The following is a 15,752-nucleotide window of genomic DNA, read 5'->3' as shown; positions in this document are numbered from 1 at the left end:
AGAAATTTTTTTTTTTCCTTTTTTTCTTTCTTTCTGGGCCTTCTGCCCCCATTTTACCAAAAAAAGAAAAAAAGAAAAAAGAACGAAAGGAGAAACATAACAGAAACAACAATAAATCGTGGTGACTGTGATTCGATTTCCCAGGAATGTGTAGAAGGTCACCACCAGAAAACAAAAAACCCCAATAGCCATCTGGCTTATGGTCAACAACTGACCCTTCCCTACCTGGCCGGCCATCCAGCCCAACTCCGGCAGCCCCGTCCTCGAAAAAGGCGGCTTCGCCCTCCCTAGCCTCACCCATCGCTCCTTCCCCGCTCCGACCCATACCTGTTCCTGAACTTCGAACCTTACATTATCCAATTTACAATGTGCATGGGTTTAGGTTCCATACATTGTCTCATGATGAGACAAAAAAAAAAACACAAAATAATGGAGTTATGGTGAAATGAGAGAACCAAATCTAGGGCGAAATGTCTTGGTATGGAACACTAAAAGACATTGTTGAGTTGCGGTATACAAAGAGGAATAGGGTTGTCTTGTTCAATTGTAATTGGTATGACACAGCCACAGAATGGACTGGTTATAAGGTGGATCGCTATGGGATAGTAAGTGTCAATACACGAGCCAACACTATGCCAAAAAGAGGCCTTCAGACGACACACTTCTGACGACATAAGTATTGTTTTATGTCGTCTGAGTTTTTCAGACGACATAATTTTTTTTTCTGTCGTCTGAATATATACTAAAACTATACTGGTTTAATTTGGAAAAATGGTGAGCATTCAGACAACACATTTTTGTCGTTGTAGAAGATGGTGATTTCCTATCTCAAATTTGGAGGGATATCCAAAAGTTGATTAAGTACTTTTCCCTCTCAAATAGCCAAGCCCTAGTTGACTGAAAAATGTTGCAACATTCAGACAACATTTAAATGTTGTCTAAGTGTGAAGCTTGTTTTAGAAAATTTCAAGTTATTTTGACTTGTGCTTTTTGATATAGAGATAGACCTCGACACCTAATTAAAGACATTTTCGTCCTTCAACTCTCTCAGCTCGACCTAGTTAGAACCCGCGAAAACAAAACACTCAAACACCAGCCTCTCTCCTTCTCTCTCAACTCTCTCAGATCTCAATTCTCACTCTTTCCTTCATCTTCTCACTCTCTGGATTCTTCTTCTTTGTCTCTCCTTCTTCTTCTTAGTCTCTACTTCATCTTTTGCATCTGGATTAATAGAGCTCTCCATCAACAAGTAGAGCTATTTTCGATTCGGATATTGGTAAGCAATTTAGGGTTTCAATTGGTTTTTAGTTTAGTTTTTCTACTGGGTTCAATCTTCGATAGATTTTAGGGTTTTATCTGCAGATTTTGGGTTTGCTTATTATCCAAAATTTCGATTTTAGGGTTTGATTTCGATTAGGTTTTTCTTCTATTTGGGGTGGGGGGATTGAAATGGATATAGCTATATTGGGGTTTTGTCTTGGGGGTTTGTCTTCAGTTTAGTGCTATGGTTTTCCTTCGATTGAAATGGATTTATGTGTTGGGGTTTTGTTTTCCATGTTGTTTGACTAGAACTCTTTCTTCTTTCAACTAAAACTGATTTGGGTTTTGGGGTTTTGAGTTTGGATAATTGTTCTTCTGTTTTTGTAACATGTTTCTTCTATTTTGTTGGCCTTGATAGGGAAACACAATTAATAGATTGGTATTGGTATGTTTCTTTCACCTGATGATACATTAATCTTAGAGACTAATCCATGATCTAAATGGGCAAGTTTTGTATTAAAGCAGATATTTGTTTGTCTAAATGATTGTGGAATTTCCAATCTGGACCTTAACTTTACCATTTTTAGTAGGCATAGATTAGGCTCTGTAGTTATTCATCTCCTTTCATATAATTTACATGGTTTCCTAACTTACAGGACACAAGAACTATTTTTGGGTACAATTAGGCAAAAGTTATTGTTCAGTTCTAAGTTTAATACATCTGTTACTTGTATAAAAGGAAAATAGTATGAAATCTATGTCTTTGTGAAGACTTTCCTCTCTTTTAGAAATGTAACTTTCACACATGGTCTACGTAGGGAATCAACTTGCAATTGGCAAGGAAACAGGAAGGCGACTTGGTGTGATATCCCGTACCCGATTTTGGAGCCTATTTGATTTTCTATCTATGAGTTAGACCTTTTTATATACTTAATTCTTATTCTTTTCTTCCCACAGTTAGTTCTGTTATATATATATATATATATATATATATATATATATATAGTTATTAGATAATGGTTTTAGTTTATCACTTTGGTTCTATTGCTTTCTTTTCAATTTGAGAAGATAAAAATGCTGGTTGCCGACTAAAGTGAGGCAAGGAGACGGGAAAGAAAAAAAAAGAAAGAAGAAACAGGGAGAAGAAGGGAAGAAAGAAAAGAAGAAGGGGGAGTCGGATAGAATAAAAAGAAAGAGAACAGAGATGAAGGAAGAGAAAAGAAAGACAAGAGAGGGAGGAGGAGAAAAGCAAGGCAATCAGGGAGAAAGAAAAAGAAGAAGAAGAAGGGAAACATATGTATTGTGGTAAGCTTCTATTTAAGTTATAATTTTGTGTATGGAAACTTTTAGAATATTTGGTGGCATAGAAATATCTTGTTTCCAACATGCTATGTTTTGCTATGTTTGGCTCACTTATAGGCAAATACTATAATCTCAAAAACTATATATTATTGTGGCTGTACTTCCAGTTGCTTGAAAAAAGTATTTGATGAATTGGTTTAGCAAAGCTGACTGTCTTACAGGATTAAAATTCTTCACACTGAATGACTACAGCATCCAATTTGTCTTTTACTTCATCTATATCAACAACTTTTCTAGTATCTACTACGTTTTCAAATGTGAAGACTTCTACAGGTTTGACTCTTTTATTTGTCTTTTCACGGAAATATAGTGGACTAGTGGGAAATTCTTAACTTTAATCTTGCAAGACGAGTTGATTGGCATGACTATCATGATTGTTTTAATGATAATAGTCATAGGTTATATATGTGTCTTTGGAATTGGGCTTTTGGGAGCCTATCTTTTTGAGTTCTTTCTCCACACTCTGTTATTCCCTAGTAAGTGGACTAAAACGTACTATACTTTCTCTTACCCTGCCACTTCTTAATTCTACTTTACAAAACTCACGAAATTGTGAAATTTGTTATAGTTTCTTGTAAGAGGTTGGATCACTGTTCTAGAGCTATATCCTGGCTTCTCTCTATATCACGGGTTATATGAATTTGCTCAATACTCCTTCAACGGCAATTATATGAGGACTGATGATGATGTGGTGGCGAGATTTGAGTGACAGAGAGAATGGATGAAGGAGGTCTGGATTATCATGGCTGTCGAGTGGTTTCTGGTGCTTTTTCTTGCATATTACCTAGATCAAGCTGTATCATCATCAGGAAGTGTGAAATATCATTTTATTTTCTTTCAAAGCGGAAGGAAGAAACTGTGGAGTGCTTTGGCAGTCCCCTTTCAATGACTTAATTATGGATTGCAATGTAAAAAGTGTTGAAATGTGGAGTGCCAAAATCACTTCCTGTTAGGATTACTATGATTTTTTTTTTAGCTGAAGCAAATAAGGGGCCTTCCCCTATCAGTGATTGTTATATGATTTGACAATAGTTCATAAGTTTAGAACCCTTTTCATATCTCATGTTGTTTACGTTTATAAATTTTTAGTCGATATTTTCTTGATGCATGTGTTCTGGATAGTTATGAGTTTTCATCTTACTGGAAACATAAATAAAGCTTTCGCTTCCTTTCCAGATGGAGAAAGTCAACAAGTTGCTACTAGAACCGGATACAAGTCATGCAATTATTTGCAACATTCTCAAAAAGGTTTATCCTGGAAGAGATGGAAACCCTAAGAAATTTGCCGTGAGAGGGATGTCTCTTGCTTTGTCTTGAGGGGAGTGCTTTGGTATGCTTGGCCCTAATTTTGCTGGGAAGACCTCTTTTATTAATATGGTGAGTATACTGATTGAACCTTCTCCATTAACTTACAATAAATGAAAATGTTCATTCTGCATATTTTTTTCCCTGTTTTCTGGTGGAATAAGTATTCATTACCACTTTACATCTATCTGAAAACTTCATATAGAAAATAATGTTATATTGCTCCAATATATAGCAGAAATGTTTATTGGAGATTTATAATTTCAAAACATGAGTGAATAACTTGGGTCACTTTAGCCCGAGATATAACTATTTACATCTGCTTCACTCTACTCACTCTGCTTTGGTAGTGCTCTGTCTGCTGAGTTAATATTTCTGGGTTTTGTTCTCCCCTGTGGATGTTGTCCTGTGACTTATACATTCTTACATGTTATTGCCCTTGTGATTCTTTGGGTTTATGGCATCTCTATATCTTTCAACATATGATTGGTCTGACAAAGTCAACCTCTGGCACGACTTTTGTTCAAGGTCTGGACATCAACACTCAGATGAAATATATACTAACATGGGAGTTTGTCCATAGCATGTGTAAGCCGTGATACATGCCTGATGTATCAAGAAGGCATAAATTTCCTTTCTGTTCTTTCCCTTTATAAATTTAGAATTTAAATTTTCTTGAGTTTGGGACATTTTGCAGCCTACTATGGGAAACCCTGACTAAAATGGAGCATCTGCTTTATTATGGAAGACTTAAGAACCTCAAAGGTTCTGGAATAAGAAAAGTAAGTCATTACATACATTTATTTATTTTGTGCTTGCAGATTAAGCTTATTTGTTTTTCCTTATTTTTTGTCTGAATTTTGTTTCTCTAGATAGTGGAAGAATTTTGTTTCTTTGCAATTTCACTGATAGGTGATCCTAAAGTATATGTGTTGATCACTTTTTAGCTGCTCTAGCTGTGTGACAATTTTCCTGGACGTGTAAATTTCTTGATATCCTATTTACTGCATTCATTTGCAAACTCTATGTAGGTTGTTTTTATGGATGAGCCTAGCACTGGACTCGATCCAGCTTCAAGACATAATCTATACGGGCAAAACAAGATTGTGCAATCATCCTAACAAGTACTCTCTCTCCCTCTCTCTCTCTCTCGTTTTACCTTTATTAGAAGTGCTTATGTTGTTTACGTGGACTCCACTTGTGCAGATAGCCACAGACAGTGGATAATAAGTTAAATTGATGGCACAGGACAACTATCAACTACATTTGACTTCACAATCAAGGGAGTTAGGAGTCAAACATCTTAGACCGATTGAAAATGGATGATACCTAAAGCTATATTTGTGGACACTAAAATTGCAAGCTACAACATATGCACACTAAAATGTGCAGTTGCTGCTAAACAAAAACAACACAAATCAAATAGAAGTCTATTGTCTTTTTGGCATTGGGACGACAGAAAATTGTAGTCTAAAAGGCAAAACAACAACATAAGTTAGACGAAAGTGTTGGCTAAAGCGTGTAATAACAACAAATAAGTGTGGTTGGAATCAATCATAGACAATACAAAAGACCTTTCACACAACACTTAAGTGTCGTATGAATGTACCATAGACCGACATTTAATTGTAGTCTAAAATACTTTATAACCACAGATAATTGTTGTTTAAAGTCAATTTACACAACATTCAATTGTTGTTGTATGGGAGAAGAGACTACATATAAGCCTTCATATTATTCACTTAAGGGCATTCATGCCACACAATTAACCAAAAATCTGTCTTGCAAATATGATTCACACAATATAATTTATATAAGAATGTGGTTGTTTTTCTTCTCAGACAACACAAAACTGTTGTGTTACAACTTTTAAAGATACAGATCACATTGGTCCTCAAATGCAAAACTCATCAAACGACACAAGATTTTTATTTGTTTCTGTCGTCTGATACCCCCAAGACACGACACCGTACTAGACGACATATTTTGGTTCATTCAGACGACAAAACAGTTCTGTCGTTTGAAGGCCTTTTTGGCATAGTGCAAGCTGAATACTAATGAACCATTTGTGCTAGCTAACCATGCAACTCAAGTTTATTACATTCAGGAAATCAAAAATAATACATGAAGTGTTGTGGTGGAACCAAAACCTAGAAACGTTTTTGAGATGCCTACAAATGAAGAGGACCCATCTCAAGAAGAAGAACCTCAGCATGGTTACACACATGATAATCAAAATGAGGATGAAGATTTGGAATAGAGAGTTATAGCAATTGTTCATATGATTTTGCTATAATTGATTGCTGTTTTGGATCTCTTTTTTATTTTTCAATTCAAGTTGCAATAAAATTTGTGTTATTTATTTCTTTACTAACTTTACTTTGATCAAACTAAAAATCTTGATTGATATGAAATATTATTTAAGCTTCCATTGTCTATTTTTGTAATGAATGTGTGTTGTAGTTATGGCAAAGAAAGCAACAGGTCGCAAAATGGCAGTCAGCGGAACAGAAGATATCACTACATCTATCACTGATAATGAAAAACAACATACCGGTATTTTCTTTTTTCCTTACATTTTTTTCTTCAGAGTTGCAAAAATATTCTTTTAAAATTGTTCTTTAGTACTACAACTCCTCATTACCTTCAATATTAATTTTTCTATTTGTCATGGAATATGTACTAGTTATGGCAAAAAAAAAACAATAGGTCACAATAGGCCATTTAGCAGAACACAAGATACTAGAACACCAGTCAGTGTTAGTGAAACATAGGAGACTGGTATGTCATGTTTTTCTTACGTTTTTTTTGTCTTCAAAGTGGTAGCGTAAATTCCTATAAAATTGTTCTTTCATATTACAACCTCTGCCTTTCACTAAGGATTTTTCTATTTGTAATACATATCTAGTCATTGCAAAGAAAGCAAAGAGTCGCCAAAGACCATTAAGCACAGACCTTCTAATGACAATGAAGAACAAGAAACTGAAGAGACAGGGTCTGAGTCTCAACCTTCAAATGCAATAGTTAATGTGTATATGTGTTCCTTGGTAGTATTATTTTTTGTTGCCTTTTTTATTTTAATCTAAGTCAAATATTCTAATCAACTTTTTATCTAGTTCAGGTCCTCCTAAGAAGAAAGGTAGAGGGGGAGCTAAGGGTGAAAAGGGACATGGCATGCCAGCTGATATACATGACGGAAGGTATTCAACAATTGCGTATTCTTTTCTTCAAATTCAGTTAAGAATTTGTCTAATCTGAGATTGCTTGATTTGTTTCAGATGTAAGAAGATTGAAATAATCTTACCAGGGGTCATATCAAGTTTATCCCGACTTGAAGAGTGTATATGTGGTCTAGCTTCAAGGATTGGGTGGTTGAGAAACGAGCCTCGACTGAAACAACCAATTGGATCTCTCAAATGGAGGTTGAGGAAAGAGCGGCATCCAAAGAAGTAGACCACTGGGAAACGACACTGGACATGTGGAAGAGATTCAACAAATTAGCAGCTGAGCAACCAGCAAATGTAGGGAGGCAATTTAGAGAAGAGGTTCAAGGTCTCCTTAGAGCAAATGATGAGCAAACAAGGTGGGCCAACTCCATGGACCGGAAAACTGGTATACTTGCGGAGCTACTTTCCTCGTCCCATTTGACTACTTTAGAAGTTTTTCTACCACTGGTTAGTGAGATACTAACCAGCAATTTATTTAACAAGCTGGAAAGATTTAAGATCTCTATAGGATGGAAGCACCCTATGTATAATTGGGAACTAAAGCATAATGACAACTACTTGGGAGTTCACGATCTTGATGCAAGCACTGCTGTGGGTAGTGGAATCACTTTGTTGCTAAAGAAACCAGCATTCTTGAGTTTAGAATGAAGAATATGACCAAATCTCAAGCTCTGAATGTCTTAGATACAGATCAGTACCATTTCGCAAAGATGAAGTCTCTCACACTAAAGGAGTGTGAAGCTGTGAAGTATTTGATTGACAGGACACTTTCGAAACATAATACTCCACATAGCAGCGGCGGCGTCTTTCCTGTGTTGAATTCACTGGTGATCAGTGGTGCAAGTAGGCTGAAAATGATTTTTAATGGTGAGCTGCCAACTGGGTCTCTCAAGGAACTAAAACATTTGGAATTAAATTGTCTACCTGCATTGAAATATATTTGGAAGACCAAGTGTCAGTCTGAATTGGGTCTCTGGAGAAACATTTTAGGACCTGTTCAAGTGCTGAGAATACTGTACTGCTCCTCCTTGGAAAAGATTTTTGCCTATGAAGATGATGAGGAAGTGTTCAACTTCCAAAGTCTGACAGAGTTGACTCTCTCAGATCTACCAAGCTTCACCGGGATAAGCAAAAATATCTCCAACTCTCCAAGGGGTCGGAAATGTAGAATCGCTATAAATCTGTATGTAATTAGGATTTTATTTAATTAGAATATCCTGTAATTATGGAAAGATTGTTTCCTATTAGAGTTAGACTACTCCTTTGTATTTGTATATATATATCCCCATTGTGGGATGAATAGAATTATTGAATTAACCCTGAATTGAAGTATTCTTTTCTACTTGGTATCAAAGCCAGGTTCAATCCTTTGAACTTGCGCTGCATCCTTTGAATCCTGAACCCTGAATCCCGAAGAATACCACAAACCGCTGCGTACCACCACCGTTGAAATCAAACAATCCTGAATTTCAAACCACCATCACCCTACCTTTTTTTCAAAAACATTCATATCCATCTTGAAACCCTTGAAAATCCAATCCTGCGAAAATCATGAATTTCTCAATGATGCAATCAGAGAAACAGGCTATAAGGCATTCGGTAACTACCGAATTTTCTGTTATGGCCCAACGCAAACAGGGTCCTCCTCTAGGCTTCTTAGGACCTTCTCCACACCGTCCACTAGGTAAACCAAATCCATATGCAAACAAAAGGTGCATTATCTATGGGGAATTAGGTCATAGCAAGGAGCGGTGCTATGAAGTGATTGGTTACCCTGATTGTGGGACTTCACCAAGAAACCGCGAAAGAATCTGGGCAAGGCCGCTGTTGCTACTAAAGAGGAAGTTTACCTAGACAATGCCTCCGCTAATGTAGCGCAGTCAGGTATGAAGGGTAAGGTTACTTTTAATAATACATGGATAATTGATACAGGTGCATCTGACCATATGACCAATGATCCAAGTCTTGTGAAAAACCTTAGACTTTCCCCTCAAGACGTTGTCTCTACTGCTGATGGTACTCCAACTCCTGTCACCGGAGAAGGTTCTATTGCTTTATCTGATACCTTAACCCTTGAATCTGTCTTAGTTGTTCCATCACTAGCTTATAATCTCCTGTCTGACAGAGACTGGAAAGAAACAGAAGCATCTTTTGGGACAAGCTAATCAGATCAACGGGGTAGAGAATGCGAAGGAAGCTGTATGGTTATGGCATCGCCGTTTAGGTCATCTATCCTTTCGTTATCTTAAGAAGCTGCAACCTCAATTGTTTTCAGTTGTTAGTGATTTGGATTTCCACTGTGACATCTGTGAACTGGCCAAGAGTCACCGTATTTCATATTCACCAAGTCTTAATAAAAGTCTTGTTCCTTTTATGAAGATTCACTCCGATGTCTGGGGTCCTGCGAAAATTCCTTCTCTTTCTGGAGCTCGGTATTTTGTAACATTTATTGATGATTGCACTCGCATGACATGGGTGTCATTACTGAAGAATAAGAGTGATGAATTTGGAATGTTTACCGAATTTCACAAAATGGTGGCAACTCAGTATCAACAATCCATCAGAGTGTTTCAGTCTGACAATGGTGGAGAGTTTGTGAATGGCCCTATGATTGAGTTTTGCCGGTCACATGGAATTCGTCATCAAACCTCCAATTCTTATACTCCTCAACAGAATGGTTTAGCAGAATGGAAGAACAGGCAGTTGATGGAAGTTGTTCGTGCTTCCTTGTTTGGCATGAATGTACCTCGGTCCTATTGGGGCGAAGCAGTGAAATCAGCAGCATATCTTATCAACCGTACTCCTTCCCGGGTGATTGAGTTTCAGAATCCTCATCAGGAGCTTCATACACTTTTGACCATCCCTTCTATGCCTAATTTGGAGCCCCGGGTGTTTGGGTGCACAACTTATGTTCATATTCCCAAGCCTCAACGTAGCAAGCTTGATCCCCGTACCCGTAAGTGTATATTTGTTGGTTATGCTGACTTCCAGAAGGGTTATCGATGTTATGATCCTCTTATTGGAACTATACATATATCTCTTGATGTCTCATTCCGTGAATCAGAGCCATATTACTCAGGAGGAACTTCTCAGTCTTCCCTTCAGGGGGAGAGAGGTTATGAAGGGAATCCTTGTTCTATTATTGATTTTGATGTCTTTGAAGACTTGGAAGATTTGGAGGAACGATTTGAAGGTAGAAATTCTGAAACAGAAAATGCGACTGCCGAACAGAGTGTTGTGAATTCCGAAACAAGGAATGCGATTGCCGAACAGAGTGTTGTAAATTCCGAAATAGAAAATGCGACTGCCAAACGGAGTGTTGTGAATTCCGAAACAAGGAATGCGACTGCCGAACAGAGTGTTGTGAATTCCGAAACAGAGAATGCAACTGCTGAAACTGTCGAACAGAGCGTTGTGAATTCCTAGACAGAAGAGACGACTTTTCTGAATAATTTGAAACAAAATCAAGACGTATCTGAAGCTCACACACAAGATATTCCCCCTTCTGCCTCACCAACTGAAGATCCCAGTCAGAATGATCCACCTCAGGTACCCCTAAACTTTAATGAGTCTTCTAGGTTAGAAAGTGTCGAACCTAGGAAATCACAAAGGGTTACCAAGGGAATTCCTAAGAAACAATATGAACCAGATATCAAAGCCAAAGCTAAATACCCTATAGCTAATTTTATGTCTAACCATAGGATTTCTGGGTCACATGCACTTGTTGTTGATCAATTATCTACTGTATCTATTCCTAGTAACGTGCAGGATGCATTGACGAATCCAAAATGGACCAAGGCGATGAATGAAGAATTGGAAGCTCTTCAGAAAAATGCAACATGGGAGCTAGTACCTATGCCGGTTGGAAAGAAGACTGTAGGATGTCGTTGGGTATTTACTGTGAAGCTTAATGCAGATGGAACTATTAATAGATACAAAGCGAGGTTGGTTGCCAAAGGATATACACAACGCTATGGGATTGATTATGAGGAGACTTTTACACCTGTGGCAAAGATTAATACTGTCCGGATTCTAATCTCACTTGTAGCAAACAAAGATTGGCCCTTGCACCAGTTTGATGTGAAGAATGCGTTTCTTAATGGGAATTTGAAGGAAGAAGTGTACATGGATATGCCCCCAGGTGTTAAGAATTACCCAAGTGATGTTGGCAAGGTGTGTAAATTGAAGAAGTCTTTGTATGGCCTAAAGCAGTCTCCAAGAGCTTGGTTTGGAAGATTTTCAAAGTCCATGAAAGCCTTTGGATATAGACAGAGCAATTCTGACCATACCTTGTTCATCAAGCGCAAGAATGGTAAGATTACAGCTCTTATTGTGTATGTTGATGACATGATTGTTACAGGAGATGATCCGAAGGAGATAAATGAATTGCAAAAGTATTTGTCAAAGGAGTTTGAAATGAAGGATCTGGGACCACTAAAGTATTTTTTGGGTATTGAAGTTGCAAGGTCTAAGAAGGGGATTTCACTTTCACAGAGGAAATATGTTCTTGATTTACTTGCTGAAACAGGGATGCTGGATTGCTGACCCATCGAGACACCCATTGAGATGAATCACGGACTTGCTATCTATCCTGATCAAGTGCCAACTGATAAAGGGAGGTATCAACGTCTTGTAGGAAGGTTGATTTATCTTTCACATACTAGACCTGATATTGCTTATGCTGTGAGTGTTGTTAGTCAATTTATGCATTGTCCTAGTGAAGAGCATATGGATGCAGTCTTTCGTATTTTGAGGTACTTGAAGAGGGAGCCAGGTAAAGGGTTACTGTTTCGAAAAAAAGATGAATTGGAAGTTGTTGGGTACACAGATGCAGATTGGGCTGGTGATAAAACGGACAAACGTTCTACATCTGGGTACTTCACTTTTGTTGGAGGGAACCTTGTCACTTGGCGTAGCAAAAAGCAAAAAGTCGTTGCCAGATCAAGTGTAGAAGCTGAGTTCCGAGGTATGGCACATGGAGTATGTGAAATATTGTGGATTCGTAATGTCTTGAAGGACCTGGGTTACAAGCTTAAAAAGCCTATGGATTTGCATTGTGATAATACAGCTGCCATTGAGATTGCACATAATCCAGTTCAGCATGATAAAACAAAGCATGTGGAGGTTGACCGTCATTTTATTAAAGAAAATCTTGACAGAAAGGTTATTCGCTTTCCATTTGTAAACTCAGAGGAGCAATTAGCTGATGTTCTTACTAAAGGAGTGTCCAGGAAGGTATTTGACAGCTCGGTTGACAAGTTGGGCATGATAGACATCTATGCAGCAACTTGAGGGGGAGTGTAGAATCGCTGTAAATCTGTATGTAATTAGGATTTTATTTAATTAGAATATCCTGTAATTATGGAAAGATTGTTTCCTATTAGAGTTAGACTACTCCTTTGTATTTGTATATATATCCCCATTGTGGGATGAATAGAATTATTGAATTAACCCTGAATTGAAGTATTCTTTTCTACTGGAAAGGCTACCAGAAGCCATTAGCCCGGAACAATCTGACGTCATCAAACAACCTCTGTTTGACACCAAGGTATTTGTCCTTTTCTTTTTTGGTCATAACTTTTTTAGAATGTTAGACTCAACTATTCATGTTTATCCTTTACTCTTTGACTGTGAAACTTTAACTTTTCCTTCATTTGTATGCCTTGAATTTCTTTTGAGACCTAGGAAAAAGGTTGCAAGTCTTTTTCTTCAATACAAAGAGGTTAAAAAGAGTAAAATTATTATCAATACAGCCAGTAATTAACTTCCTCAACTTTATTATGTGAGATATCACCAGAAAACTAGTGATATACTAAGATGTTATACAGTTATAGTAATTAGTAAGATGTTCGCTGATTGGAGGTAATGTAGTAGATGCCTACTTGTGCAAGTGTAATTTAGGAAGGCATGGGAAGGGTTCTCATCCTAAGCTATGACCCCAAAGTATAGACTAACAAAATCGCATGTGCTTGCATACAGGTTCATTTCCCAGCCTTGACAAAACTATACATTAAATCCATGAACCTAACAGAGATATGGAACAACCAACTTTCTGCAGAATCCTTCTGTGAACTACGGGTGAGCGAATGTCACAAACTGTTGCGTTTGGTACCAGCATATATGCAAAATAGATTGCAGAAATTGGAATACATATGGGCATGGCACTGTTATTCACTAGAAGAGATTTTTGAATTTAGAAGATTGACCGTCGATGATGCAGGAGATGCTGCTGCTTTAACAATTTCTGAATCAGGGAATCAAGGGACGCAAACGAACAAGATGATGTCTTTCAAACAATCTGGTCAAGCCTTTCAGAATCTTAGACAGATATCAATTTTGTTTTGTGAATGTTTGAGAACTCTGCTCTCTCCCTCAATTGCCAGAGGTCTCGTGAAGCTTCAAATACTAATGATACGTAACTGCAAGAAGATTGAAGAAGTAGTTGCAACAGCAGCAGAGGGTGAAGAAACAAATGATGACACCTTGTTCCCTCAGCTATGTACTTTGACACTTGACGATCTACCAAATCTCAGAAGCTTTTCGCAAGGTAAAGATAATTTCAAATGGCCACTATTGAAAAACATAAAAATCCTCAAATGCTACAATATGAAGAAGTTTTGTTTTGGATCCCTAAGCACACCAAAGGAAGTGAACATAGATGTCAAAGGTGCCGGTGAGAGTGTTTTGCAGGAGCTCAATAACAGTAGAAACAGAATCTGATCGATCAAGTATGTGATTGCATTTCTCCTCTCGTACATACAACATTCTCATTTGTGTTTTAATTGACTGAACTATATCGAGATGAATGAATGAATTTGTAATTAATGAAATATATACAATGAATGTTGTGTAGATTGGATATAAATTGCATTGCTGTTCATGGGGGAGTCAGTAAATCCAGGAGTTGCATGCCGGTGCGTACAGATTGAGATGTTATTTATGTCTGCAAAGTTGCCTGCTCGAGCGGAGAATTCAGGCTGAGGTCAGGAGCAGTGGCGCCAGACAATTCCTTTTCTTAGTTCAAATAAATAAATAAAAACTGCATTACAATTTATTTTGTGGATTGAGAGCTTCTTGTAATTTGAGATATTTTGTTGGGAGTGTGGGTGAGAGTAGAGTACTATTCATCCGATGTACAAAAAAATAAAGAAGGAAACAGAGTGATAATTGTTCTAGTACAATTGAGACTGCGAATATGGGTGTGAATTCGGATTCAAATAATGATGGTTGTGTGGTATGCACTATGTAGTGAACAAAAAAAAATGTGATATTTGTTTTTGTACTATTTAGAATGATAATGATAGTTGTGTGGTACTACTTAGTATTTATAAGTCCTCACGATCGATAAAATTTGTTGATTAGAAAAAGTAAAATTTACCCAAAAACTTGTGTGCTGTGTAAGATTTGGCTCAAATATGGCTAAAGTTGAAGCCGGGCTCAAAACGCAGTTTTGTTGGAAAATAAATTAAGAATGCTCATATAAGATCATTCAAACATGTCTCAACCTTCGAAAATCTACGCAATACCTCAAAAATGAGTTATTGAACGTATCCACAAAGAGTATATTTTTTGTCTTTTATTAAATCAATATAAGTTTTTGAACTTATCCAAAGTTATTGATCGTAATACACAAAAAAGAATGAGAAATTTCGCATAACATCTGCTCAATGAATTCAAAAGTTTCCATAATAAAATTTTCAAGGACCCTACTTCAGCTACTCCCATTATCGAAGGACTTTGTTTCTGCAGCTCTACGCTGGTTCATAGAGACCTAACATGTGCCCATCAATACATCGCAGCGCAGCAACCTGAAAGCATGGTCGATAATGTTAGATTGCTTCACTCCACCATAGCAACAATAGATAACAAAAATCCTCGAAATCCTTAGAAATCTAGCTGCCTAGCAGTCATCACCTTCCCATGATTTCGTATTTGATAGGATCATCTAGCTCAGCTCCTAATGTCATTAGCTTTGTCACTGTTTGGTTAATGTTCGGCACTGTGAAAGATACAAGGGAAGAGTAGCCCTTCTGCATGGCATATATGGTCACTGTGAAGCTTGATTAGCAGCTGCCAGTTTACGTCATAGGCAAACCCCATATCGTTTAAATCGAAAACAACCACCAAATAGAGGCCAATGCACACGAGCAAAGAACAATACACACCAACATCTATGACATTTCGAGTTTCGTACCGACTCCAACCATTAATCTAATTCAGAAAATTGGAACATGGGTCTATTCGAATCATGAGTTCTTCTTCAAAATACAAACACGTAGACAAAATGTACGGAAGAAGGCGAAGACAATGGAGATGGATGAAGCACGGAAGTCTCGTATACATGAAGGAGATGTTGCAAAGTATTAATAAAATTTAATATTTGAATTTTTTTCTAAGTTTTGGATATGTTTCTAGCTTACTTCATGACTTGAAGTTTTTTTTTTTTAGGTCAAATAGTTCATTCATTAACAAAACAACTACAAATGTAGAAGTAGATGTACATAAAGAAGCAAAGGTCCTAGACCCAGAAGCAGTGGCGGAGCGAGAATTTTGAATTTACTGGGGCACAAAAAGATTAACCACTATAATATATAACTG

The 15,752-nt window shown here is 37.3% G+C and overlaps 2 pseudogenes; both read left to right on the top strand.

The window, feature by feature from the left end:
* Nucleotides 1-470: 470 nt before the first annotated feature.
* On the top strand, nucleotides 471-3,544 carry LOC112163895 (annotated as a pseudogene).
* Nucleotides 3,545-3,761: 217 nt separating this feature from the next.
* Nucleotides 3,762-5,128, top strand: LOC121048917 (annotated as a pseudogene).
* The last annotated feature ends 10,624 nt before the right edge of the window (nucleotides 5,129-15,752 follow it).

Source organism: Rosa chinensis, chromosome 5, assembly GCF_002994745.2.
Source record: "Rosa chinensis cultivar Old Blush chromosome 5, RchiOBHm-V2, whole genome shotgun sequence".
In the NCBI taxonomy this organism is placed as follows: Eukaryota; Viridiplantae; Streptophyta; class Magnoliopsida; order Rosales; family Rosaceae; genus Rosa; species Rosa chinensis.
This window is presented reverse-complemented; position numbering and strand designations above follow the sequence as displayed.